Source organism: Malaclemys terrapin, chromosome 4 (assembly GCF_027887155.1).
Source record: "Malaclemys terrapin pileata isolate rMalTer1 chromosome 4, rMalTer1.hap1, whole genome shotgun sequence".
In the NCBI taxonomy this organism is placed as follows: Eukaryota; Metazoa; Chordata; order Testudines; family Emydidae; genus Malaclemys; species Malaclemys terrapin.
The window spans coordinates 40,740,533-40,768,090 of NC_071508.1; the positions used below are offsets into that span (position 1 = coordinate 40,740,533).

Below are 27,558 nucleotides of genomic sequence, written 5' to 3' on the forward strand. Positions count from 1 at the left end.
GCTAGATTTGTGCTTTCATATCGAAGGTAGGCATTGAACTGGATTTTGAGAGAGACCTGGCTTTAATGCCCTCCTCTGCCACAAACACACTGACTTCCTGTGCCTCAGTTCCCCATCTGTAAAATGGGGATCCTGTCTCGTCTACTTAGATAAGCTCTTTGTGGCAGAGACTGTGTCTTATGGGTATGTGCAGCGCCTAGCGCAATGGGGTCCCTCCCAATCTTGGTTGGGGCCTCTAATTGCAACTGTAATACAAATAATATTTTGCTCTAATTTTGTGAATGTGATCTGCAGTTGGGTGATATAATCACATCTAATGGCAAAGGAAAATTAGTTTTTTTTTTTTTTCTCATTAAATTTTTGTTCTCATAATTACCTTAACACCAATGGGAAGCTGCTGTCTTGACAGTGTAAGAATGCAAACTGGAGTGGGCTAGAAACACCTTGTGAGAAGGTGCAAGAACTGCTCTGAAGAGAGTATATGCTCCTCTCTGTCATGCATACACTTACTTGCTGTAACCCTTCCTGAGCCGAGGCTTTATTAGTAGCTTAAATAATAGAATAGAAACATCAGTCTAATCTTTCCTTTCAAGCATGGCTTTCCCAGGAGGGTTTTCCTGTCAGGGGCCCTCTCTATTGTAGTTTCTAGTGTCTTTTTACCTCAAGAAATGCTCTAGCATCATCTTAGATTCAACCAGGATTTACTAGAATCATCTCTCAGCATGGATTAATAGTAATTTCTCTGAATCTTTATGTAGGGGTCTAGCACACTGGCTTAACAGAGAAGCCACATATTTCTCTTTAGGTTCTTAGAAAGCATGACCTTAATACATGCTTATATTGAAAAGCTTGATGCCCTAGTTGTAGTTGCTAATAATTAAAAAGTAGTCTTTGGATTCTGTCTGTGCACATGTTTCCATGTGATAAATCCCTTTGCAGGACTGAGCTCTTATTTAGTACACTTTATTATCTGACTAATTCTGAGAAAAGGAGGCAGACAATTAAAATTCACAAGAAGCGGAGATGACAGTTGTGCTATGTTCATGACTATGGGAGTGTGAGTACATGTATAATCTGTTTTTCTTATATGTAATAAGAAACCAAATCTTATAACTAATCAGTGAAGATATTTCCATTTCCCCTAAAGTTACACAAGTGAATATCTGGAGGGGAAAAATCAATTGGTTGTTGCTTCCATTGGAGATAGCTGTTGAAAGCTTATTCGTAGGTGATCAAATGGTCCCTTCCGGCCTTAAATCTATGAACCTTTCTGTACCACTTTGTTAGTATAATTAGTTGGGCGTTGCTGTTGAGGTTACTCAGACCGACTTGCTCTGAACGATTACACGCAAGTTTAATTTTTGTATTTGTTTGGTAAAAAATCTTATTCAGTAAGGCTCATAAGAGTGTCAGGTGTGTGAATATTTTTCATTCTGTTCTGAGCAGGTACCTTTTTTTTTCTTTTTAAAAGATTAGTATATGGATCTGTGAGTATTATCTGGAAAATCATTCATTCTCTCTCTGCAGCAGGGCTTTGTTTCAGAATTCAGGGGTATCATTAACTTGAAAAAACGAAAACAAAATAACTTCTTGCTCATCCATCTAGGTAACATGCTGAATCGCTTCTACGAAAATCTGGGATCATCTTTTAAAGGAGCAGACTCCCTCCATCCTTGAATTATTATTTTTTTTTTTTGGTCCCCTTAAGTCCTTCTTGTAAATTAATCCTGATTATTGCCTGCATGAAGTGTGCAAAACCTATTTCATCTTCTCAGTCTGTTGATATTGATGCTTTGATGGTCTGTGTCTCAGTATATTGCTCCATTTCAGTGATGGATGTGATGCAGCTGGGTTATAATGTCCTTTTAGGATTATATAGTACCTTTCATCATGAAGGATCCCCAAGTATTTTTCACACATGAAAATGGCTTCACTTTCAACTTACAAGCAGCCACTTCAGTGATGTATCACAAGCAGATATTTAGTTGTCTGCAGCAACACCATACAACTTTTGGGGACAAGAAATCCAAATAACTACTGTAACCCACCCAGTGCCATTTTTATTTGTATAGGGTCCGAGTCAGGACAGCATCTGAATATATGTATAATGCTGTCATGATGAAGGTCAGTCTGATTCAGATATTTGCTCTGTGTAGTGCTTAGTGGTCTGGGAGAGAAAGAGGTAAGGCCTTGGAGTAAATTTTAGACTTTTTATTTGCAGTGGGTGGTGTTTGGTCAACTGGTGTATGAGGTTCTGTATTCGGACCTTTGCTATCGTTGGGATTCATAGGGATTGATGCAATTTTGAATTGTGTCCATGGGGAAGCAATAGTTACAGAAGGACTTTAGAAAGGAAACACATGAGAAAATGTGGATGTAACTTTTTTAAATTTCATACCTTTTGCTTGTAAGACTGGTTTATTTGTTAGAAAAATTTATGTCAGAAGCCTCTGCTTAAGGAAATTTCAATTACTGGGAGAGGAAATGAATTGCTTCTGCCATTAGTGTTATTGCATCAGTGAGGGCTAGACGGGCCCATTCCTAATGAAGACTGTATTTTGGAAATTGAGTTTTTTTTCTCTGTAAACTTTCTCTCCTGTGAGATGTAATTGGTTGATAAAACATTTCTTTTTTGATTAAATTCATTTTTTATTTAATCTAGTAGCTACTTGGTTACAAGATATTTATGTATTGTTTAACTTTGGAAGATGCTTGGAAAACAGCTGGTCTCTGCAATTTGAAACCTACTAGGTGTTCACTAAAGGTGTTCATTCAGCTCTCCGTTAATTAACTTTCCTATGCAGTAAAGCAGTGCTCCGGGGAAGCAGGGCTGTGCACTCCAGTGGATCAAAGCAAGTTCGATATAGTGCGGTTTCACCTATAACGTGGTACGGTTTTTTTGGCTCCCGAGGACAGCGTTATATCGGGGTAGAGATGCATTATACTTGTATTTAGTGTATAGTATATAGGGCACTATAAACAAGTCATTGTCTGCGTGAAATTTCAGTTTGTACTGACTTCGCTAATGTGTTTTATGTAGCCTGTTGTAAAACTAGGCAAATATCTAGATGAGTTGATGTACCCCCTAAAAGACTCCTCTGTACCCCCAGGGGTACACGTACCTCTGGTTGAGGACCACTGGCAGTAGACCATGCTTCTCATACTTTTACAGCAAAAGAGGAGAGGCAAGCAGCATTTTCGCAGGACGGATCTGTGCAGGAAGCCAACATAATATGCATCCAAAAGTCCCTTTAGGTGCTGGGTCCCGGTTTAGCATGTGATAAGCATCCCAAAGTGAAGTCTCTGAGCACAGCTCCCAGAAAAGCAGTTCCACGTGTACATCTGTGTAGCTAGCACTAAAGAGTTATTTAGGGCAGTGTTTGCAACTCTGTGTGTCTGTGTGTGTCTGTGTGTGTCTGTGTGTGTCTGTGTGTGTCTGTGTGTGTCTGTGTGTGTCTGTGTGTGTCTGTGTGTGTCTGTGTGTGTCTGTGTGTGTCTGTGTGTGTCTGTGTGTGTCTGTGTGTGTCTGTGTGTGTCTGTGTGTGTCTGTGTGTGTCTGTGGAAGCCTGGCAGAGGAATGCACATGTACTGTGCAGGCAACTAGGCACAGAAATAGGTGCACATGACACACTTGAAACTTATGTAAATATACACACCATTACCTTCGCTATGCAAATATGGAGGGAGCTACATTCAGTGGCACCTTTGCATTATTTTCTGTTTAAAACCACATGAGCAGCCTCTATATTGGCTGGTCAGCAGCAGCTCTGACTGAGCATTGTTAAATTTAATTACGATTTGCATGGTAGGCGTAAGCCTTGAAATTAAGGCAATGTAAGCGATCTGCATGAAAACCTTTGCCCATGCATGGCTGAATTAGAACAACTAACTGAGCAACAATTTAAAAGAGCTAAGTGTGTATAGCTTGATTTTAATTTTTAAGAGTTAAGGTATAGATCTCTCATTAGAGAAGTTTCTAAATGAGAAATATTCAGTCAACTCCAGAATTTCTACTTTTACACTTTAAACTCTGTAGCTGATGTTCATTACAGCAGTGTTTCTATGTGGGGAATAACTGCATCTTCAACTTAAACGAAAAATCAAACTGTTTGCTTTATTGGTTTTGTAAAATACCACATGCTGCTTGTATCTGGTACACGTGGCTGCTTCACATCTTCCACTGTTTGGATGGTGTATATAAAGGGAATTCATTGTAATTTGTCTCAAATTAGGCTCTCGAGCTCAGATGAGTTTGAGGTCAGGCTTCAAGTTTGATTGAAATTGGTGGGAAAGGTGCTACCCCTTTAAGATTTAGGTGGGCATAGTCTGGCGTTGCAGGAGGATGCCCATGCAATATCAGGATGGTGATCTCTAGTACCATATGGTGTCCAAAGCTGCTGGTTGCTTGATAGATGGAGGCTGGAAGCAGTAATGCTTGGAGCTTACACAATTCTGTGGGAGGGGATATTCAAGAGAGTGAGTACAGAGATCCAGATACAGCCAATCTGGTGCTTCAGATCACTGCCTTGGGGAGGTGTGCCCCAGGGATGAAGGGAGGGGAGGAGGAAGGCGGTGCACAGGCCTTGTTGGGGCATGGGAAAGGGATGGGGGCTCATCTCAGTTGTTGAGTAGCTCAGCCATTTTTTGGCTCCAGGAAGGTGAATAGAAGAGGGAAATGCGCATACAAATATACAGCATGTACAAAAAGCCAAGACTTAGACAAATGGGCTGCAAACAGTTTTACTGGTGACAAATTGTCTGATGTTGCAGTTGTTAAGATGTGGGAAGGAACAGCTTTCTATTCCAACCTATTGGTGCCAAAGGATTTGTTGAGCAGTATTCCAGGTTTAATTCCCTTTCAGTCGGTTGTCATAATAAATAACATGGTGTGAACATCTAATCCTTGCTGCAGGGCACTTATTCTGTTGTGTGCTCTGCCCCAGCAGTTACCTAATAACGCAATGCAGACACTTGAAGTGCAGAGCTCCTGTAAATTGTCTGAAGCCTACAAGAAATACCTAGCACCAAGGAGGAGGCTGTTATAGGTGGCTGAGTGTACATTGACCGAGAGCTAGAAGTGATGCCTTCTATGACACATACCTCAGTTAGTTCCTCCACAGTTTCATATAGAACTTAATTTTTTCAGTAAAGGTCTTTTCATTTATTATTAGTGACATCTGCCTGTGAGATCTTCCCTCTAAATACAGTGTACCATTTCATGTCTGCCACACTACTACAGCCCCCTGGAGCTGAGCCACTGGGCCGGAGGCAGGGACACAGAATCCATCTGCCATTCCAAGGGCATACAGGGCCTGCCTAGAGGTTGCCAGGTGTCTGGTTTTCAACCAGAAAGTCCGGTAGAAAAGGAGACTTGACAGGGTCTGGTCACCTGAGTAACTGTCCACAATCTGTTCCACCGCTGGGCACTGTTCCCTCTAGTTTTTCCCACACATGTGCAGAATGAACTTTGTGCACAACAATTTGCACATAACCAAATTCATGTGGTGGGGGTAGGGCCGAGGGGCTCACGGCTGGGGCAGAGGATTGGGGGGGGGTGAGGGCTCTGGGGGACGTGGGGATGAGTGGCTGAGGGTTGGGGTGCAGGGGGGGTGGGTTCTGGGGTGGGGTTGGGAATGAGGGGTTTGGGGTGCAGGCTGCCTGGGGGCTACGCTGGGGAGAGAAGACTCCCTTCCCACCTCCCCACCCCCCCAGCTGTCTCCCCTGCAGCAGCACCTGGTCTGGGGGGGAGGGAGAGGCGCCTCTCCCCCGGCCGTGGCAGGTCTGTGCTGGGGCTGGCGGGGAGATGTGCCCCGCCCTGCTGTGACCCTGAGTCCCTTCCCTCCCCATCGCGCCCTTGAGCCTCTGCATGGGGCTTAATAGGCAGCTGCGTGGCCGTGCAACATAGAGGGAACTTAACCGCTGGGAGGGCAGGAAGAACAGCTGCTGCTGGAGCCGGAGAAGCACTTTAGGGCCCTACCAAATTCACCATCCACTTTGGTCAATTTCACAATCATACGATTTTAAAAATAGTAAATTTCATGATTTCAGCTATTTAAATCTGAAATTTCATGGTGTTGTAATTGTAAGGATCCTGACCCAAAGAGGAATTGTGGGGGGGTTGCAAGGTTATTGTAGGGGGGGGTGTTGCAGTACTGCTACCCTTACTTCTGTGCTGGTGGTGGCGGCGCTGCCTTTAGAACTGGGTGGCTGCTGGCCAGGAGCCCAGTTCAGAAGGCAGAGCTGCCTCTAGTAGCAGCGCAGAAGTAAGGATGGCATGGTGTGGTATTGCCGCCCTGACATCTGCGCTTCTGCCTGCAGAGCTGGACCCTCAGGCAGCAGCCGCCACGCTCTGGCCGCCTAGCTCTGAAGGTGGCGCAAAAGTAAGAGTGGCAATACCACAACCTCCCCCTAAAATTACCTTGCAATCCCCATGCAACTCCCTTTTGGGTTGGGATCCCCAATTTGGGAAACGCTGGCCTCCCCCATGAAATCTGTATAGTGTAGGATAAAAGCACATAAAAGACCAGATTTCATGGGGGGAGACCAGATTTGATGGCCGTGAATTTTGGTAGGGCTCTACCCATAGCACACTGCTGTGGAGATACTGGCCTGCTCTAGAGTAGCTCAGTGAGACTGGTGCAAATTACAGAAGCCCCAAGGGTACTGTAATTTATGAGAAGGGCCATTTGGGCCCATGGAACAGCCCAGGAGCCAGAGGGTGTCTAAAGGTGTCATAAAGTGCAGAAACTCTACCTACATTAGCATTTTTGTTAAAGTTTCTCTCTCAGATCTTAGCAAACACCAGTTCCTGGTCATCCACTAGGACTGCCCTGTGCTCTAGATCTCCAGGGTGTGTTAAGCTTCTGGAGCCTGAATGGAGTCCAGTCACTCTTGAGGTCCCTCCATGCACACTCAGAGCTCAGATCTTCTATGAGTGTTGGAATTCACTGTCCAACCTTCTAGCCCCACTGGGCGCAGCACTGACCCTTCAGACTCCCCAGTACTTGAATCCACCCTTCTCCCAGAGAGGGTGTGAAGCTTCTGGTTTAGTTTAATTCTCTCAGGGGCACGTGGCAGTTGTGAAGCAGTCCACACACTTTGTACAGTCTGTTATGTTCTTTATATTTAATTGTGTGAAGCACAGGAGAGTGCAAATCACACTGTTAACCCATAGGATAAATATACCCCAGTATTATGAGGGTGAGGAAGTTAGATTTGGACATACTAACTAGCTCGGTGGGCTACACACACACAAAACAATAAATGTCCCTAAATGCAATGTCCCTCATTCGCTTACCCTTCCCTTGGGAGATCATCTGTGTTTAGGCAGACAGGGTCTTTCACCCCCTTACCTATCCTCATCTTCCTCTAGTGCAAGATGGCTTTCACTCCCAGTCTCTCCCCTGCACCTCAGTTCTTTATAGACTCCTGCTGAGGTCACCAACTTCTTTTTTTTTTTTCTTTTTTTCTTTTTCCCCCCTCCTCCTAAGCCAGGTCTACACTACAAATTTACATTAGATTTTAAATGCATGAAAAATACAATCCTGTTGCAACACCCAAGTATCTTTAACAGTTAATACGTTTTCAGTAATTGACTAGATGTATAAAAACAGCAGGGTAAAATGATGATTGATAAAACTTACTGTTGGAATTTATGTGAAACTGCAATGTACTGCAAATGAATACTTCTCTAAAAGGCTTGGTTTTACTACCATAGTAAGAAAATGAGAAGACGGAAGGTCCTAGCCAGAGGCAAAGATTTTTAGCAAGACTACAAGAATAATTAGGTGAGGCCTGCTGACCTACATTCAGTCTTCCCCTGTGGTAAGAAATGCACTCAGTTTGAACAGTAATGATCAGATGTCAGATTTTGTAGGACTTTGAGTCATCCTTTCCCAGGGTCTACTCTAAATATAGAGCTGGCAGTGTTGCCAACTCTCATGATTTTGTCATGAGTCTCATGGTAATTATTGTTTTCCTTAAAGCCCCAGGTCCTGGAGTCAAGCGGATATGTAATGATATCCGCTCCATTCTTAAAGAAAAAAGTTTCTAGTAGGGCTCTCAAGCAATTAAAAAATTAATCGCAATTAATCACGTGATTAAATAGAATACATTTATTTAATATTTTTGGATGTTTTCTACATTTTCAAATACGTTGATTTCAATTACAACACAGAATACAATGTGTACAGTGCTCACTATATTTTTTATTACAAATATTTGCACTGTAAAAAACAAAAGAAATAATATTTTTTAGTTCCCCCATACAAGTACTGTATTGCAGTCTTTGTTGTGAAAGTGTAACTTACAAATGTTGATGGTTTTTGTTACATAACTGCACTCAAAAACAAAATAATGTAAAATTTTAGTACCTGCAAGTCCACTCAGTCCTACTTCAGCCAATCACTCAGACAAACAAGTTTGATTACAATTTGCAGGAGATAATGCTACCCACTTCTTGTTTACAATGTCACCTGAAAGTGAGAGCAGGCATTCACATGGCATGGTTGTAGCCAGCGTCACAAGATATTTACGTACCAGATGCGCTAAAGATTCATATGTCCCCTCATGCTTCAATCACCATTCCATAGGACATACGTCCATGCTGATGATGGATTCGCTCGATAACGATTCAAAGCAGTGCGGACTGACACATGTTCATTTTCATCATCTGAGTCGGATGCCACCAGCAGAAGGTTGATTTTTCTTTTCTGGTGATTTGGGTTCTGTAATTTTCTCATCAGAGTGTTGCTCTTTTAAGACTTCTAAAAGCATACTCCAAGCATACTTGTCCTTCTCAGATTTTTGGATGGCACTTTAGATTCTTAAACCTTGGGTCAACAGCTGTAGCTATTTTTAGAAATCTCACATTGGTACCTTCTTTGCGTTTTTTGTCAAATCTGGTGTGAGTGTGTTCTTAAAATGACCATGTGCTGGGTCATCATCCGAGACTGCTAAAACATGAAATACATGGCAGAATACAGGTAAAACAGAGCAGGGAACATACAATTCTCCCCCACGGAGTTCAGTCACACATTTGATTAACGCATTATTTTTTTAACGAGCATCATCAGCATGGAAGTATGTCCTTTGGAATGGTGGCTGAAGCATGAAGGGGCATACGAATGTTTAGTGTATCTGGCACGTAAATATTTTGCAAAACCAGCTACAAAAGTGCCATGCGAATGCCTGTTCTCACTTTCAGGTGATGTTGTAAATAAGAACCAGGCAGCAGTGTCCCCCGTAAATGTAAACAGACTTTTTTGTCTTAGCGATTGGCTGAACAAGAAGTAGGACTGAGTGAACTTGTAGGCTCTAAAGTTTTACATTGTTTTGTTTATTTGCACTGTAAAAATGATAAAGTGAGCATGTACACTTTGTATTCCGTTATAATATAAATCAATATATTTGAAAATGTAGAAAAATATCCAAAAATATTTAATTTTCAATTGTTGTTCTATTGTTTAACAGTGCAATTAATTATGATTAATTTTTTGAGTTAATTGCGTGAGTTAACTGCAATTAATCAACAGCCATAGTTTCTAGTCCTTGTGGGTGTGGAGAGCTTCAAAATGTAACCCCAGTGCATCCTATAGCCTCAAAAAGCAGAAGGCAAATTAAAAAGAACACCAAATCTATTATTTTTACATAATCTCATGATTTTGCTGCAGTTCTATGGTCATGCATAGATCGAAAAACAATTTTTGCATGGTTTGCCAACTACTGGACAAAGCACCTCTTTCAAATGTAACTACTATGCTCCCAGCACAGACTGACCACTTGCCAGTGCTGGGCATAGTGTTGACCTTGGGATACAAGTATAAACCCCAGATAACGGTAAGGAACCACTTGCACTCTGGATGAGAGAGCTGGAAAGGCTGAAACTTATTACCCAGGAGCCAGGGGAGATGAGCTTTTAAAAGGGTACAATAGGTCTCTGTTTTTGTTTAAATGAATTTAATACTGCTCAGTTGACATCCCTAAAGATTGAAGTCCTTTAGTTCAGTAGTTTTCAATCTTCTTTTCATTTGTGGGCCCCTAAAAAATTTGAAATGGAGGTGTGGACCCCATTGGAAATCTTAGGCATGCTCTGCCAACCACAGGTTGAAAACCACTGCTCTAGTTATTAAAGAGCACCTACAAAATTTTGGTATCAGCAGTGCAAGCTTCCTCCATTGCTGTCCTGCTAGTGTGCCTTGCTTTCCACCTGTCTTTAAGGCTCAGAGAACTATCTTTCTATCCCCATTCACTCCTTGGCCTTTCGCTGTGACTGCTGATACAAATTGTACACAGTACAAATTGTGAAGCGATCTACTGGCATCTGGAGTAGGAATACTACAGTATTCCATGTCAATGGCTTTTGATGGCCTACAAGGACTTCTGGTCTCTCTCAAGCTAGGCCAGGCTTGAGCTGGTGACCTAGAATGGGAAAGAAGGTTACCAATCACCTAAGACAAACAGTCTCCTAAAAAATATCTCTGGAGTTTCCTTTGACAAACTTGCTTGGGGATTTTTAATTATTTTCTCGAGGAAGACTTTTGTGAGGCAAAGAGATTTCATAGCCGCTGAATATCTTCCTCACGTGATGCTATCCTAAAAGGACTATGGTGGTGGCTCTTGGTTTTCAGTAGTCAACTACAGGGTAGGAAGAGACCTCACAGTATGTTTCTTCTCTGAGAGTGAATAAGTGTTGCAATGTATGGGACTCTGTTTATGATTCTCCGAGCTGCATGTTAGGCTTTTCCCCATAAAGCAGGTGTAGAAATGTTGCTACCGAATATGTGGGATTTCATCGCTGCCTGGCTGCGTTTAACCTTCCTAGCCCTTTTCTATTTCCATGTGTGCAGACATTACAGCTGCAGCCTGGATGCTGGGTAGTAGGTGATGTCTGCCACACTGGAAGCGCACAGGATGCATTAATGCAAACTATGCCTCTTTTTCTAATTATCCCTAGTTTCACTTCAGCTAGACCCATTCCAACTGTCATGTTCCTGCTTCTCTGCAACATGCTGTTATGGCCCTGAAGGGCGAAATGTACGGTGACCTTTTCAAAACAGCACGACATCTGAGTAGGCATAGCTGAAGAAATTAAAGCACCGTACTCTGTTTTAAGACAGACATTTCTTTATAATGGGTACTACTTTCAGTAAGGTTTTCCGTTGGTTCATTCTTGTAATTGTTGTTCCTGTGGAGTTTTTGTTATCCTTGCATAGACTGTGTCATAGAATCATAGAATATCAGGGTTGGAAGGGATCTCAGGAGGTCATCTAGTCCAACCCCCTGCTCAAAGCAGGACCAATTCCCAACTAAATCATCCCAGCCAGGGCTTTGTCAAGCCGGGCCTTAAAAACCTCCAAGGAAGAAGACTCCACCACCTCCCTAGGTAACGAATTCCAGTGCTTCACCACCCTCCTAGTGAAATAGTGTTTCCTAATATCCAACCTAGACCTCCCCCACTGCAACTTGAGACCATTGCTCCTCGTTCTGTCATCTGCCAACACTGAGAACAGCCGAGCTCCATCCTCTTTGGAACCTCCCTTCAGGTAGTTGAAGGCTGCTATCAAATCCCCCCTCATTCTTCTCTTCTGGAGACTAAACAATCCCAGTTCCCTCAGCCTCTCCTCATAAGTCATGTGCTCCAGACCCCTAACCATTTTTGTTGCCCTCCGCTGGACTCTTTCCAATCTTTCCACATCCTTCTTGTAGTGTGGGGCCCAAAACTGGACACAGTACTCCAGATGAGGCCTCACCAATGTCAAATAAAGGGGAACGTTCACGTTCCTCGATCTACTGGCAATGCCCCTACTTATACAGCCCAAAATGCCGTTAGCCTTCTTGGCAACAAGAACACACTGTTGACTCATATCCAGCTTCTCGTCCACTGTAACCCCTAGGTCCTTTTCTGCAGAACCGCTACCTAGCCATTCGGTCCCTAGTCTGTAGCAGTGCATGGGATTCTTCCGTCCTAAGTGCAGGACTCTGCACTTGTCCTTGTTGAACCTCATCAGGTTGTTTTTTTTTTTTGGCCCAATCCTCTAATTTGTCTAGGTCCCTCTGTATCCGATCCCTACCCTCCAGTGTATTTACCACTTCTCCCAGTTTAGTGTCATCTGCAAACTTGCTGAGAGTGCAGTCCACACCATCTTCCAGATCATTAATAAAGATATTAAACAAAACTGGCCCCAAGACCGACCCTTGGGGCACTCTGCTTGAAACCGGCTGCCAACTAGACATGGAGCCATTGATCACTACCCGTTGAGCCCGACGATCTATCCAGCTTTCTATCCACCTTACAGTCCATCCAACCCATACTACTTTAACTTGCTGGCAAGAATACTTTGGGAGACTGTATCAAAAGCTTTGCTAAAGTCAAGGAATAACACATCCACTGCTTTCCCCTCATCCACAGAGCCAGTTATCTCATCATAGAAGGCAATTAGGTTAGGCACAACTTCCCCTTGGTGAATCCATGCTGACTGTTCCTGATCACTTTCCTCTCCTCTAAGTGTTTCATAATTGATTCCTTGAGGACCTGCTCCATGATTTTTCCAGGGACTGAGGCGTCAGCATAACTAGGCTGGCATAGCTCTCTAGTGTAGATGCAGTGTACGCCAACAGGAATTTTTCTGCCAGTGGAGGAATGCCACCTCCCCAATAACATTAATTAAGTACTCTTCTCTCAGGAGAGCTGTGTCTACTGTTTTTTTTGTTGGCATGGCTATGTTGCTAGGGGGTGTGGCTTTTTTGCATGTCTGGTTGATATAGCTATGTCTGTACAAATTTTAACTGTGTAGACCATGCCAAAATGAAATCCCAAAGGATTGTCGTTGTCCCAGAGAGTGAGTCTGTGCTGTTGCTCATCTCTACTCCAAGCTCAAAACTGAGGCTGGACCTGCCTCATTGGTCTTGTGTGTCTTACTAACATAATCATGAATCTGATGCTTGGCGGTTTTCATCTTGACGCTCTGCACTGGCTGCCAAACTCTGCCCTCGTGCCGCTCCCTGCAGAAGACAAATAGCTTTGCTTCATCTGCTGCCCTTACAGCAACCTAAAGTGAGACAGTGGGGCTGGAGCAGAGGAAGGATTCCAGGTCCTTTTGCATAATACACTTTGGTTTGGTATGGTGAGAAAGGGAAAGAGAATCTATCTGAAATATTCCATAGAAGGGGGTTTTATACTGTGCACATCACTATCGTATCTGAGCACCTTCTGCATAAAATCATTAGCAAGGGCCAGCTCCTTAGTAGAGGTCATTGTGTTTCTGACACTTTTGGGGTCTACTGAGGGTAGGAGTTCTGGTTTAATTTGGAGGGGGGTAAGGGATTGAAGTGTGTGTCAGTGTTCTTAAGACAAAATCTTTCAGTATGACTGAAAAGAAAATATCCATGGGGTAAACGGGGGAGTGCTAAAATCTTGACACAAATCATGGTGAATTTCCATTTTCAATAAGTTTTCAGCCCTTGTTGTTGCAAAGACAGGTGTGAAAATGTTAAGACTTGCTAGGTTGAAAGCTTGTCCCTAATCTTTTCATAAAGATCACAGGTTATTTAAGGTCACTTCCCTAAACTCACCCTCCCTTCCACCCCAGATCTTGCCGTTGGGTCTTTGTAGCTCATGTCTGGAGATCTCTAGATTCTTGGGTGGGCTCAAAGCTGTTACAGCTGGAAATAGCATTCCACCATATTACTGCCCATCTTCAGACCCCAAATTATTTGTGCGATTGTCCAAATAAAGTTTATATGTACAGACCCACGCACAAGTATCTGGCATCCCCTCTACTGTAGCAGGAGGAGGTATGCAAATAGATACAGGTATATTTAAATAACACGCCTACTGTGTGTGTGTGTGTGTATTATATAATCAATGTTTATATGTGAATTTGAGGAGTACCCTACAGAATCCTTTCGTTAATCCTCCCAAGATTGCAGGGGCCAGTCCTGTAAGTGATGGTGTGATCACAGTATATAGGCCTTCCCGACACAGATCCCAGCAACTACTAGATGTATTTCCCTTCTAAGAGCATGGTGCAGCCACAGTCCTCTTGCTACCCTGCTCTTTCCGTATGGTGGTGGAATCCATAGAGCAGTTCACTGTGGTAGATTTTCCCTCCCACCCCCATGAGCTGAATAGACTGCAGCATATAAAATGCAGTCCAGTCCCATTAAGGAGGGTAAAACATTCAAAGATTGTGAAACTGTGAATTCCATTCTGTCAGCATTGCTGCTGGGTAAATATAGGGGGTGGGGGGTGGGGAATAGGTTCATCAAGTGACGAAAGATCCCTGTACCTGGGATGTGTCTATCTTGTAGACTACTCTGCCCTCCCCCACTGCTCAGGATTGCTCACAGTAGGATAACTGGAACAATGTGTGGGGAGAGATTGAGATATGTAGCCTTTTACCTCCAGCTCAGTGGTCTGTGTACAGTCAAAGTGTATAAGGACCATGGCTGTTTCCTCCAGCCAGCTGGTCTGTTCGCTTAAACCGGTGTCCATGTCGTATAAGCTGTCCCTGGTACTAATTGTGACACCCTTGTTGGCATCTTTAGCAGAGCCCAATGAATGAATGGGCGCCTAAGCTGGACTTGTGCCTTGCTTCTAGAGCTGGTCCTTCAAGGTCCGGTTCTGAGCGGGATGAAGGAAGCATTTGCAGCTGCTTCTGCCTGTGTAGTTCCTCTAGTGAGGATAAAGGGCTTGTCTATGTGCAGGGTGATACTGGCTTAACTGACTGTGCAATTTCAAACAGTGCAGAGGCTGTGTGAAGTCTCTTATATTGGTTTGAACCAGGCTTATTTTGGTTTAGCTATTTATGGTTAAGCTAACCCGAAATAAGCCACTCTTTAACTTAAGAGGATCCACACAGGGGTTTGCATTGAATTGTTGCAGATTTGTGTATAAACCACTCCAAAAACGGGCCTAATTTTCTGTTGCCTTCCTGTTTGTGCATTCGCTGACCCTGGTGGGAGGGATAGCTCAGTGGTTTGAGCATTGGCCTCCTAAACCCAAGGTTGTGAGTTCAAGCCTTGAGGGGGCCATGTAGGGATCTGGGGCAAAAAATCTGTCTGGGGATTGGTCCTGCTTTGAGCAGGGGGGGTTGGACTAGATGACCTCTTGAGGTCCCTTCCAACCCTGATATTCTATAGCAGAAAGGGAATGTGAAACACCAATAAATCAGAAGGTAGCAGTTTATAGGCACTTTGTGCTGCTGTACACGGCTGTGTAAGGCGCAAAGCGTTAGTGAATTAGACCCAAATAGTTTAATTTCCAGGTTTACCAGTTTGCATCTACAATGAGAATTAAATTCACTTTAGAAATGGGGGGAGGGAAGGATTGTGGAAGACAAAGGGACGGGTAAGAATTGATAATACACACCCAATCTTTAAACTAGTTTGGCTAGCCCATGTATGCTGATACAATTTACAGACTATGCAGGGATTGGAGAACTTTTTTCTTTGCTACAAAGAATCTATAGCTGGATGAAAAGTATCTAGATGTCAACAAGGATTCATAGGTAGGGCCCTACCAAATTCACAGCCATGAAAAATTCATCACAGACCATGAAATCTGGTCTTTTGTGTGCTTTTATCCTATACTATACAAATTTCATTGGGGAGACTAGCGTTTATCAAATTGGGGGTCCTGACCCAAAAAGGAGTCGCAGGGGGTTTGTGGTATTGCCACTCTTAACGTCTGCGCTGTCTTCAGAGCTGGCGGCCGGAGAGCAGCGGCTGTTGGTCGGGCGCCCTACTTTGAAGGCAGCACCCTGGCATCAGCCACGCAGAAGTAAGGGCGGCAGTACCATACCATGCCATCCTTACTTCTGTGCTGCTGCTGGCGGCAGCTCTGCCTTCAGAGTTGGGCTCCCAGCCAACTGCTGCCCAGCTCTGAAGGCAGTCCCACCAGCAGCACAGAAGTAAGGGTAGCAGTACCGAAACCCCCTCTACAATAACCTTGTGACCTCCCCTCAACTTCTTTTTGGGTCAGGACCCCTACAATTACACCATGACATTTCAGACTTAAATAGCTGAAACCATGAAATTAACAATTATTAAAAAATCCTATGACCATGAAATTGATCAAAATAGACCGTGAATTTGGTAGGGCCCTAGTTATGTGGTAGCTATCACATAAGATTTTTCCCTCTGAGATTTCTGTTGAGAAAAACAGATTTGCTACTTCTGATTTCCACATCTCTCATGCTCCGTAGCTGGGAGCCAGCAGCTTTTACTTGCTGCTGTTAGAAATGTGATTTCCAAGGTTTGAAAGTTTGGGGAGGGGATCTTTTGGTTTGTTCCTATATTTATGGCAAAAGAGGCTATTATTTCCTCAAACTGCAAAGGTTTGAGTCTTTTTGCCTTACCTCAAGTGACCTCCCTCGCATGCTAGGGAATGGCTGATTGATAGGTATTTTAGCACTACACACATCTAAGGGACAGAATTGTGGCCATTGAAGTTTTATTTGCTCCAAAGTAATACTTGGCTAACCATACCCCTTCTGGCTGAAAGCGTTCTTGTAAAAATGACTACTAGCTGTCTTAGTGAGTAGCTGTTTGGGCACAAGTTGTTGCTATGTATGTGTACGCTGTTTGTATTTCCACTGGAGACTTGTTGACTATAGCTTATGGTGCCACTGTCTCTTGACAAGCAAGAAGCACCTGTACTACGGTGTGCCTGGTTTTGTGGGACCTGCAGAGAAGCCAAAACTTGAACTAAAATGGCATCTCTCCTACACCCTCTGCCATACTAGCTTGTGTGTGTTAAGTTTATGCTGGTGCCACTGGGCTGCCATGCCCTGAGTGGCAGTAGTTAACATTGTGTTAAAAGTTGAAACATACAGTGTGAAAAGCCCCACATAAGATCTTCCATTTCCACATGATGACAGCACATTTGCAAATTCACTAGCACCTTTCAGTCACGATTAGGCTGGGGAAGGCAACAGTGCAGCTTGAATGCACATTTTCATTCCTTGGAGGTATTCGTGTTGACTCATTTATCTTCAAATCCCAGCTTTATGCAGTTAGCCTTTGGCAGTTCATTTTTCTTTATACTAAACTGGATTGGTGCAAATATTCCAACACAAGCCATGTTTTCATAAATGAAATGGCTGCCTGGTGACTCTTACCTGGGAAAACCGAGCAGCACTTTCTACCACATATACTTCCAGAACAGGGAGCCGAGCAAAGCAGAGGGATGACTTGATTTTTTTTTTTTTTTTACTTGTTTTATTGAAAGCAGAAGTTTGACATGCACAGGGTCTTTTACAAAACACACGTGTGCCTCTGCATTAGCCAGGGTAACTAATACACTAACCCATGCCGCTAAAGATGCCATATTCTCCATAGAATCTAAGTTAACTTTTGCCATTCTCCCTCCTCCGTTGCTGCCAGCTGCGGATGAAGCAACCCTCCAGTTGGGAATTTGGGAGTGGGAGGAGCTAGATATTGATCCTTGTTAGTGTTTCCTGACTCTGGGAGATTGTTTGTAACATTGCCATCAATATAGGCTGAATATATGGATTGCTCTGAATATCTGGTGCACCACTAGGTTATTCATTACATATGAATTCCATTGGCCCAGAAACTACTTTCTTGTCTTCATCTGCCTATTGAAGCACTTTCCCCTGGGCGAACAGGTGAATTGTTCCTATCTATGGTACTTGTACGGCCCCCATCACTGTAGCATCTGGTGCTTCACAACCTCTTAGTATATTTCAGCTCCATGAAGTGGGGAAGTAACATTGTTATTGTGCAAATGGGGAACTGAAACACGGGTTAAATGACTTGCCCAAGGTCATGCAGGAAGTCTGGGGTGGAGCAAAGAATTGAATCCTGGCCTCCAAGTTTGAGGCTAGCACCCTAACCACTCGATCCAACATCTTCTGACTTCTCAGTGTAAAGAGGGAAAGATCAGTCGACCGATGTGTTTTAAAACCCAGCACCAGAAATCGCAGGAGCTCCGTCATGTCTTCAGAATTGAGCCATATGTTTGAAAACCAGAAATTTATTCAAAGTATAGCTGTTATATGGGGAAAGGCTTTCAGTGCCACCTCCTGCTGTCTGGAAGAATTGTTCATGCAAAGAATTCCCTTCCAGTGACCAAAAGACTTTTGGCTACAGAGGGCTCTGTACAGCACAGCTGGGTTCTGCTTGGTGTAATGTGCCATTGTCAGCAACACAGGGTTCCGAAATACCCTATGCTCATGAGTTTCTTCCTTGTTCAGGCAAATTCCGGTATAATCAGAGTGTCTCAGCAGAGCTTGCCAACTCCTTGGAGTTTCATGGGAGCCTCCTGATGCTGCTTTTTATTCTGCTTATGGTATTTAGAGACTTGTTTATTTTCTTTAGCTGTTCACAAGTGAGAGAGAAGGACTCTTGCAATGGGAAGTATATGGCGCTTGAGGAAGGCTTGACTGAAGCAGCTGGCACTTCTGGCTTTGAATAGAATCATAGACTTTAAGGTCAGAAGGGACCATTATGATCGTCTAGTCCAGTGCTTCTCAAAGTGGTGGTCCGCAGACCGGTGCCGGTCCGCAAGCTATCAGCTGCCAGTCCGCGATGAGTTTCCTCGTAAGAGTGTTAAATAGGATAATAATATGGCACCGGTCCCTGGCACATTGGGGGGGGAAAAAAATTCAGATAGCTTGAGAAGCTCTGGTCTAGTCTGACCTCCTGCACAATGCAGGCCACAGAATCTCACCCACCCACTCCTGTATCAAACTTGTAACCTATGTCTGAGTTATTGAAGTCCTCAAATCGTGGTTTGAAGACTTCAAGGTGCAGAGAATCCTCCAGCAAGTGACCCGTGCCCCACACTGCAGAGGAAGGTGGAAAAACCCCAGGGTCTCTGCTAATCTGCCCTGGAGGAAAATTCCTTCCCGACTCCAATTATGGCGATCAGCTAAAGTTTTTAAACCCTGAGCTTGTGGGCAAGACTCACCAGCCAGACACCCAGGAAAGAATTCTCTGTAGTAACTAAGATCCTACCCCATCTAACAACCCATCACAGGCCATTGGGCATATTTACTGCGAATAGTCAAAGATCAATTAATTGCCAAAATTAGGCTATCCCATCATACCATCCCCTCCATAAACTTATCAAGCTTAGTCTTGAAGCCAGGTATGTCTTTTGCCCCCACTGCTCCCCTTTGAAGGCTGTTCCAGAACTTCACTCCTCTGATGGTTAGAAACCTTCATCTAATTTCAAGTCTCAACTTCCTGATGGCCAGTTTATATCCATTTGTTCTTGTGTGCACATTGGTACTGAGCTTAAATAACTCCTCTCCCTCCCTAGTATTTATCCCTCTGATATATTTGTAGAGAGCAATCATATCTCCCCTCAGCCTTCTTTTGGTTAGGCTAAACAAGCCAAGCTCTTTGTCTCCTTTCATAAGACAGGTTTTTCCATTCCTCAGATCATCCTAGTAGCCCTTCTCTGTACCTGTTCCAGTTTGAATTCATCCTTCTTAAACATGGGAGACCAGAACTGCACACAGTATTCCAGATGAGGTCTCACCAGTGCCTTGTATAACGGTACTAACACCTCCTTAGCTCTACTGGAAATACCTCACCTGATGCATCCCAAGACCGCATTAGCTTTTTTTCATGGCCATATCACATTGGCGGCTCATAGTCATACAGTGATCAACCAATACTCCAAGGTCCTTCTCTTCTGTTACTTCCAGTTTATAACAAAAATTCTTATTAATCCCTAAATGCATGACCTTGCACTTTTCACTATTCAATTTCATCCTACAGTAACTCCTCACTTAAAGTCGTCCCGGTTAACGTTGTTTCGTTGTTACGTTGCTGATCAATTAGGGAACATGCTTATTTAAAGTTGTGCAATGCTCCCTTCTAACGTCGTTGGACAGCCGCCTTTTTGTCCACTGCTTGCAGGAAGAGCGGCCCATTGCAGCTAGCTGGTGGGGGCTTGGAACCAGGGTGGACCGTCAGCCTCCCTATCAGCTCCCCGCTCCCCTAAGTTCCCTGTGCAGCAGCTGTCCAGCAGGCTACCAATTGCAGCTGTCCCTCCCCCCCACTGCCATATGCTACTCCTGCCCTCTGCCTTGGAGCTGCTCCCCGAGACTCCTGCTTGCTGTGTGGGGGGGAGGGGAGGAAGAGGGGGGCTAATGTCAGGGTGTCTCCCTCCCCCCTGTTCCTGCACCCCACTTATCCCATCTTCCATAGAGCAGGGGGATACACGACAGAGCTCAAGACAGGGAGCTTGCTGGCAGCAGCAGCTGCGGTCTCAGCAAGCTGATCTAATTAACAAGGCAGTGTACTTAAAGGGGAAATGCGCATCTCTCACATGCGGTGTGTGTCTGTCTGCGATGCTCTCTCCCCACACTCCATTCCTGCTGCCTTGTAGACTGACAGTTAACCCTTGAGGGCTCAGCCAATTGCTAGTTCATCATTTAGCAGTAAGGCACTCCCTGGAAAATATCCCACCCTCCGACTCCTCCACCTCATCCAAGTTTCACAATCATCATCACTGTGTACCAGTATTAAATTGTTTGTTTAAAACATATACTGTGTGTGTGTATCTATATAAAACAAATACTTTGCCTCAGTCTCTAGTGAGGAGCTTGGTAGGATGATATGGAGGTAGATATTACCACATCCGAGGTCTTGTATAGTCTTTTGTCTGGTGGGGGAAAAAAAATTCCCTGGAACCTACCCCTCTCATTTACATTAATTCTTATGGGGAAATTGGATTCACTTAACATCATTTTGCTTAAAGTCGCATTTTTCAGGAACATAACTACAATGTTAAGTGAGGAGTTACTGTATTACTATTACTCCAGTTTACAAGGTCATCCAGATCTTCCTCTATGATATCCCGGTCCTTCTCTGTATTGGCAATACCTCCCAGCTTTGTGTCATTCACAAACTTTATTAGCACATTCCCACTTTTTGTGCCAAGGTCCGTAATAAAAATATAAAATTAGATTTGGTCCCAAAACCGATCCCTGAGGAACTCCACTAGTAACCTCCCTCCAGCCTGGCAGTTCATCTTTCAGTATGACCCGTTGTAGTCTCCCCTTTAACCAGTTCCTTATCCATCTTTCAATTTTCATATTGATCCGTATCTCTTCCAATTTAGCTAATAATTCCCCATGTGGAATCGTATCAAATGCCTTACTGAAATCGAGGTAAATTAGATCCACTGCATTTCCTTTGTCTAAGAAATCTGTTACCTTCTCAAAGAAGATCAGGTTGGTTTGGCACGATTTACCTTTTGTAAAACCTTGTTATATTTTGTCCCAATTACCATTGACCTCAATGTCCGTATCTACTTTCTCCTTCAAAAATTTTTCCAAGACCTTGCATACTACAGATGTCAAACTAACAGGCCTATATTTACTCGGATCACTTTCTTTTTCCCCCTTCTTAAAAATAGGAACTACGTTAGCAATTCTCCAGTCACACAGTACAACCCCTGAGTTTACAGATTCATTAAAAATTCTTGCTAATGGGCTTGCAATTTCATGTACCAGTTCCTTTAATAATCTTGAATTAAGATTATCTGGGCCCCCCAATTTAGTCCCATTAAACTGTTCGAGTTTGGCTTCTACCTCGGATGTGGTAATATCTACCTCCATATCCTCATTCCCATTTCATCCTACCAAGCTCCTCATTAGAGACTGAGGCAAAGTATTTGTTTAGATATTGGGCCATGCTTAGATTATCCTTAACCTCCACTCCATCCTCAGTGTTTAGCGGTCCCACTTCTTTCTTTTTTTCTTCTTATTTATATGGCTATAGAACTTTTTACTATTGGTTTTAATTCCCTTTGCAAGGTCCAACTCTACATGGATTTTGGCCTTTCTCACTTTATCCCCACATGTTCTGTCTCTCAATAAGGTAGCTTTCCTTGCTGATCACTCCTTGTAGGCTTTCTGCTTTTTCTTAATCACCTCTCTGAGATGCTTGCTCATCCAGCTTGGTCTACAATTCCTGCCTATGAATTTTTTCCTTTCTCGGGATACAGGCTTCTGATAGTTTCTGCAACTTTGACTTGAAGTAATTCCAGGCCTCCTCTGCCTTTAGATCCACAAGTTCTTCAGTCCAATCCACTTCCCTAACTAATTTCCTTAATTTTTTTTTAAGTTAGCTCTTTTGAAATTTGAAAACCCTAGTCACAGATCTATTTTTGTTTATCCTTCCGTTTAGTTTGAACTGAATTAGCTAGTGATCACTCGAACCAAGGTTTTCCCATACAACCTTTTCTTCTATGAGGTCCTCACTACTTACCAAAACCAAATCTAAAATGGCATTCCCTCTTGTTGGTTCAGCAACCACTTGGTGAAGGAATCCATCAGCTATCGCATCCAGGAAAATCTGAGCCCTATTATTATTTTATTTATTACTAGCACTTGTCCTCCAGTCTATATCTGGGAAGTTAGTCTCCCATGATCACACAATTCCTGTTTTCATTAAAGAGGTCTCTATCCATATCCAAATCAGATCCCGGTGGTCTATAGCACACTCCAAGCACTATCCCAGGGAAGGCTCTAGTAGCTTTCTTCCCCAATGTGATTTTTGCCCAGATACACTCTTATCCATTCCATCACTTCTTATTTCTTTACAGTCTACCTCATCATTGCTATACAATGCTACTCCACCACCTTTGCCTTTATTTCTGTCTTTCCTAAACAGCACATACCCTTCGATACCTGTACTCCAGCCATGAGTATTATTCTACCGTGTTTCTGTTATCCCTATAATATCTGGTTTCACTTTCTGCACCAATAGCTCTAGTTCCTCCATTTTGTTACCTAGGCTCCTTGCGTTGGTGTACAAACATATTAATTTTTGCTTTTTGGCTTCGCTCACATTCTTTACCCGATTAGGCACAGACATTCTACCGCCAGTATCCCCTATTAGACTGGTATCTACACTACCCTTCCTCCTTATGTGCATTCTCCTACCCACGGCTGTATCCTTTCTTACTTTGTTTTCTTACCTCTCAATGTTAAAATCTGGCTTGGAGATTACCTGGACATCCCTAACAATCTCCCCCAAATTCCTAGTTTAAAGCTCTCTTAATCAGTTGTGCTAGCCTCCATCCTAGAATTCTATTTCCCTCCCTACTCAGGTGAAGTCCATTCCGAGAGAACAGTCCTCTGTCCATGAATGCCTCCCAGTGGCCATACATCCCACCTTTTGTTGCCCTTCTCTAGGAACAGGCAGAATCCCACTGAAGATCACCTGAGCCTCGATTTCCTTAAGCGTCTTCCCCAGCCTGGCATAGTCTCCCTTGATACGTTCCAGTGAGAATCTAGCTGTATCATTTGTTCCCACATGAAGGACAATCAGTGGATTCTTTCCTGCTCCTGTTAGGATCCTCTTTAGCTTCAGGTCCACATCCCGTATCTTAGCACCTGGCAGACAGCACACCCTTCTGTTCTCTGGATCAGCTCTGGTTACAGGCCTGTCTATTCTTCTCAGTAAGGATAGCATCAGCCTGACACCAAACCTCCAGGAAGTACAGGAGTAGCCACCTTTATTTATTGTATTATTATTTGTATTGCAGTCTGTCTGCTTGTGGACACAGTGATTTGTCTCTCACTCTCTAGGATAGTGATTCTCACCTGTGAGGACCAGATGTGAATTCTGATGACACTCTGGGACCCAATGCACTGAACACGTGCCTCTTTGGGCTAACCTTTCTTTATAACTCTTGGTATGTGTTCAGTTTTCTTCCATTAAGGAAGACTCTCAAAATCCTGTTTGTCCAGCTGGCTCCACCTAACAGACAAATAATATTGCTATAAACATTTTAGTAGGCTTTAAAGTGGCAAGTCTGTCATATGCAGACTGTTGTGGAGATTCAGATGCTCCACAATAGGCAGAGACCTCATGGCAAGCTACAGCAGCTGTTTCACACATGGGGAAAATAATTATTTACAGCAACTTAATTAAAATGTTTTCTCTTGGTGGGATAATCTCTGTGGAAAGACAATCAGTCTTCATAATTATATCTATTATGTGCCTATCTTTTCTGGGCATGTTTCAGAGGAGAAAGATTATACAAGAGAAACATCACAAACGTAATATCAGGACAAACCAGTGTTTTGTCTTATCTGGTCTCCTCCCTGCTGCAACTGGTCAGGCCCATTGATTTGGAGGAATGCAAAAACCCCTACATAATGGACTGTCAGCTGTGTAATGTTATTCTTCAAAGGAACGTGTGGGAAGAGAGCCTGCTTTTCTTCACAAGCTGGGGTCAGGATCAGTTTGTGCCCCAATACATGGTTTGTAGTTCTTGTAGTTCTTTCCTAGCTAGAACAAGTACACAAGGTATTTTACTACATGTGTGGGTCTAAATCCTCTGAGTCTTGCTAAGCTGTTTGTTTCAATAATATTTTGCAGCAGTGAGTTCCATAGGTTGGTTAAGGGAAGGGAAGTGGTCAGATTGATTTCAATTAGTCACCTTGCTCTTAGTATATATGACTAGCTGATATTAAGCTGACCATGACTGAATGATTGATGTAGGGAAGAATAAGATTTTATTCAAGTTCTTTATATCACCATAACATCTGAGTGCCTGGTCCTGAAAAGTTTAGCCGTTGGCCAGCTGACGTAATGCTGACCACAACTTTCCCTTGTCTGCACTGACCAGTCAGCATCCTGTTAGCTAATTCAATTGCTAAACATTGTTTAAATTCTGTTAAATTTCCTAATGGAGACAAAACCATGGAGTGAAAGAGGAGTTAATTCTCCATTGGCCATTCCATCTTTGCTCTCTCTGCTGAGGCAAACTACCAAAAGCCCATTGGTACTGATCGTGGAGTTGATTCTTGTGTATTACCAGTCTTTTATTTGCTGTGCAACAGCCCTGGACATTCATCTAATGGCAATAACTATCAGTCATCAACAACATGAGCTGGCTGATGTATCGGTGACCTAGGAGTGACCTATCAGCACCATTTCTCAACTCGCTGCTTTAAAGCATTTGTTCCCCTCTCCTCTAATATGGAGAATTTCACTGATAGCTTGAAGTGATGGGGAAGAGGAGTTCATATCAGAGGCTGCATATTGCCCTTTGAATATTGACCTCATTTTTACTCCTGCAGTTCCTTTAATTGCCTCTTATGTGGCAGAGATGACAACATCTTTGTTAATCTCTGCCTGTTTAGAGTAAGTATCCTCGTGAAAGACATCTACCGGTTTAAAAGCATGAATGGAGAGAGAGGCCCTGGTGTGTGCTTTCCACTGGGAAAATTGAGACAGGCTTCCTTTTGTGAGCTTAGCATCTCCCTGATCACTGGGATCCCTGTAGCATGCACTCCATAGCATATGACATCTAAACAGTGTCATTCTGTGCTGGGTGCAGAGTGTCAACAGATGCACAGTTACTGCAGATGAACATCTGCATCTTAACTGTTTCTTACTGAAGTGGAGGAGTAAAGGGGGTTTGAAATGACAAAGAAGTGCTTGATACTTGCAATTTATAGCCAGCTGTGAGTTAACATGATACAAAGGCTGCTGTAAGGAGCTTGTCTTGTCTGCACTGGGAAATTGAACTGTTGCTGAAAAGGTCCCTTCTCTCCCCTCCATAACCTTTCCCCCTGATGTGATATTAATAATGGGCTGAAGTGGATTAAAGCTGTTAAGGAGTTTTAGCAAAAATTGCCACCAGTGGTTTTGCTGCCCTGCTGCTAGCATTGTGGGGTTTTTTTGTTTGTTTGTTTTAAACCAGTGTCAAAGTTTCTATCCGTGGCTTCTGAAACGGTGCTGAACACTTCTTGTTCATGGCTGTGCTTTCAACTAAAATTCTTCAGCAGTAATTTACTCTTCTGCTGTACAAACTCCCAGTGAGACATTCCTTGTCTCAAAAAATTTATTATCTAAACAGACAAGAGGTAGGAGGAAGGGAGTATTATTAATTCCCATGTTATGGATTGGGAACTGACGCACACAGTGACCTGCCCAAAGTTACACAGAGAGTCTGAGGCAGAGCCGGGAAGTGAACTCAGATCTCCTGAATCCCAGTGTGCTGCGTTCACCACAAGTCTATCCAGATTCCATAGTGCTACTACGGGAAGGTGGCCTGCAGTTAAACACAGGGTGGGAACGAGCTTCCAGAGTCTCCCCCTTTCTTTCTAAACGATTTGCATTCTTCAGACGGTGAGCACTGCTGCACTAGCATTGTCATTGCATCCTGGCATGTTATTGCCTGTAACCATCTGACGTTTGCAGTTTCCTTGTGTGGACCTTGTATCTTGGTGTAATAATAGCTTTATATAATAAGGAACAACTGATAAGGTCCAGAAAGCTTTCTGGGCTGAACATATTTGAATTCCAAGGATCCTGAACCACTCCCCACAAGATGACAATCTCACACTTAAAAGGGTGAGTGATAGTACTGGTGGCATCAAACTCCTAGTGCATCCTGGCTTTGATTAGCTGTACGTAACTAGGGGAAATTCATGTGTCTATCACTTTTTGGTTTTCCCAGGGTTAATACTTGCTCTTGATACAAGCTAATAGGAGACATTGCCAACCCCAGACTGCTGGATCAGTGCAGGAAGTTTGGTTAAAGGAACAATTTCCAGACCAGGGACAGCTGTAGATCAACTTCTGCATGCATGGTCACCAGTAATGATTTCTCTACCCTGTAATCTAAAGTAGCGTCTCAGCCTTGTGCAATGCCATGCCCTTCCTTTAGGTTGAAACACTGTGTTCATTTGCAAGTCTAATTAGTGAACTTTATAAGAGCAGCCTCTTTGTTTGCTATTAACTTACTTCAGAAACTAAGGAAGCCTGCAATAGCCATAAAGCTGCCTTTCACACTGTGATGGAACTTGGTCTGGTGGTGTACAGTAAATATGCTCTGTGAGCCAAAGCAGGCTTTTACTTTTCCAGTCACTCTGGGGCCTTTTAACTGAGATGGTGAAGTCACAATTCAAACTATATTTGTTTACTTGCTGTGGGGCAGGGTTCTTCATATAATACAGTGAAATGATTTGAAAAAGATTGTAAGGGTTGGCTAGAACTTAAAACACAGTAACACAATAGCACTCTTTTTGGCTCCCAACCCAGATGTCTAAGTGCTGTTGCTACATTTTGGGTGTTAACTCTCACTTGACAAGTACCAGTGTGGCTATAAATAGGGTTACCGTACGTCTGGATTTTCCCGGACATATTTGGCTTTTTCCGCAAAAAGAAGAACAGGAGTACTTGTGGCACAAGTACTCCTGTTCTTTTTGCGGATACAGACTAACACGGCTGTTACTCTGAAACTTGTCATTTGGCTTTTTGGGACTCAAATCCCCGTCCGGGGGGGAAATCCCAAAAAGCCGAACATGTCCGGGAAAATAGGGAGCCGCTGGCTGGCCCGGGGCCGGCGGCGCTGGGCCGGGGGCTGGCCCGGGGCCGGCGGCGCTGGGCCCAGGGGGGCTGGCCTGGGGGCTGGCCCGGGGGCCAGCGGTGCTGGGCCGGGGGCCAGAGGGAGCCGCTCAGTTGGGGGGGGGGGGGGGCAGACTGGGCCTCCCCCTCCCCCTCCCCCCCCTTACCTGCTGCCTGCTTCAGGCTTCCCGCGAATCAAATGTTCGT

The 27,558-nt window shown here is 43.6% G+C and overlaps 1 protein-coding gene across 5 annotated transcripts in view; it reads left to right on the forward strand.

Annotated features, from left to right (window-relative positions):
- Nucleotides 1–27,558, forward strand: part of C4H11orf24 (chromosome 4 C11orf24 homolog) — a 93,143-nt gene that overhangs the window by 31,429 nt on the left and 34,156 nt on the right. The window lies entirely within an intron of this gene.